The sequence below is a fragment of the Aplysia californica genome, unplaced genomic scaffold, assembly GCF_000002075.1.
Source record: "Aplysia californica isolate F4 #8 unplaced genomic scaffold, AplCal3.0 scaffold00365, whole genome shotgun sequence".
NCBI lineage: Eukaryota > Metazoa > Mollusca > Gastropoda > Aplysiida > Aplysiidae > Aplysia > Aplysia californica.
This window is the reverse complement of record NW_004797635.1, coordinates 197,759-199,884: the sequence shown is the minus strand read 5'-3', so window position 1 is coordinate 199,884 and position 2,126 is coordinate 197,759.

The following is a 2,126-nucleotide window of genomic DNA, read 5'->3' as shown; positions in this document are numbered from 1 at the left end:
CACATGTCAACTGGCAGAACGCACAGTGGAGGAGAGTCCTCTTCAGTGATGAAAGCAGGTTCTGCGTCGATCCAGTGAATGGCCGTGTCCGTGTGTGGCGTAGAGACACGACTCGCTATGACGACACCAACATTCTGGAGCGTGACCCCTGGGGAGGCGAGAGCGTGATGATATGGGGAACCAAGGCGCTGAATCATAGAGTGGGACCTGTCATCTTCCAGAACATTGGTGCAGGACGTGGAAACGGCGTCACAGCTCAGCGCTACATTGCACAAGTCTTGGCACCTCATGTGGTGCCCTTTCTACAGAGCCATCCTAACTGCCTATATCAACAAGACAACGCACGGCCACATACCGCACGTGCTACCCAGAACTTCTTGGCGCAGAACAATGTCAATTTATTGGCACACCCACCTCGCTCACCTGACTTGAACCCTATTGAACATTTGTTGGACTTGATCTAAAGACAGCTTAACCAAACGCAGCCACGGCCTCGAACAGCAGCCCAGTTGACTGCAGCCATCATCCAGATCTTCGGACCAGACCATCAATGATTTATTTATAGAAGCACCTCGGTGGCATCCAAAATGGCCAGATCAACCGTTTGATTAACTCTATGAACAGAAGATGCCTCGCTATAATCGCTGCACATGGAGGCCATACGCGTTACTAAGTTTGCTCACCAAGGTCAAGGTCAACGTGAGCTCAGATGAATGTGCTGGACCCTCAGTTCATGTCAACTATGTCACTCAAGAAGTGTGCAAAGTTTCAGCTAATAAACACAACAAATAATTTGAAACCTATGTGTTGTATTTTGTCAATCATTGTGTTGTAATTAAAATTCACGTTTCTTTTGCACCTCAGTATACATGTAGTTACATTGTATTATAATACTACATTAGGGGAAAATGCTCTATTCATTAACAACCGTAAAAATATTAATCTCTAACCTCTCATTAATGAGTTTAAAAGAAAAAAAAATCACAAGGCCTAAGTTACTTTTCTTTATTCATCGATAATCTCAAGGTGCAGTTGTGTTTCTCAGGGGCATTTAATTTACTGAATCTTCTCGGGTTCCTCTCTTGTCTTGGGCCGAATGTGATACCGATACAGTATCCCAAAAACATAAACTACTCAATAACACCCCCCCCCCACGGGCATCGAATTGTGTCTTCTAATTGCAAGGCCAAGGAGTTAGTTAAAGCCTATCAGTCAGTCGCACTATATAGTAAATATACTGGTAATAATATTGAAGACAATAATGATTTATAATGTTGTAGTAGTAGTAGTAGTAGTAGTAGTAGTAGTAGTAATAGTAATAGTAGTAGTAGCAGTAGTAGAAGAAGTAGTGGTAGTAATAATAGTAGTAGTAATGATGATGATGATAACAACAACAATAGTAATAGTAATAATAACAACAGCAAAAACAATAGTAATATAATAATAATAACAATAATAATAATAATTAATAATAATAATAATAATAAAAAATATCTTTGTGCTTCTTAGTTAATTTTTTCGTCTCTTCTTGTAGTACTTCCTGATAAGTAATAAAAATTTGGAAAAGCAGGAGAGAACACCGATGTTAACCGGTCCTAGATTTCTCTAAAGGCCCTTTATTTCATCAACCAACTCCCAACTTTCACTTTCATAGATTTCAATAGAAAGCAATGGCTAAAACCAATTACAAAACGTCATAATTTGTTCCCCTTGGTCCAGCCAGCCCGCCTTATATCTGGGATTAGCCTCATTTCTCTTGATTATGACAACATCGCTGACAGGGAATTCCCCGATTAGCCCATTGTCTCCCTTTGTCCCTTATTGTTTCCCACAGTACTCTCCCTTTGTCTTCTCAGCTCCCTTGCTGGGTGAGCCCGCGGGGCAAATTACCGCCCGTTAGACGCTCAGCTGGTCAGTTTGACGCAACGCCTGACACCCAAGACTGACGAGGCGACTCGCGACCTGACCCCACCCCCCTTGTGGTCATTCCCCTGGACAGACCCCTGACCCTCCTCACCCCGCCCTGGCCCCCGAGGTCAGATCCAGACGGGCAGGCAAACTGACCAAACAGTCGCCTCCCTCCTCCCCCGGTCTCGTTACGACGCTCTCTCTCTCTCTCTCTCTCT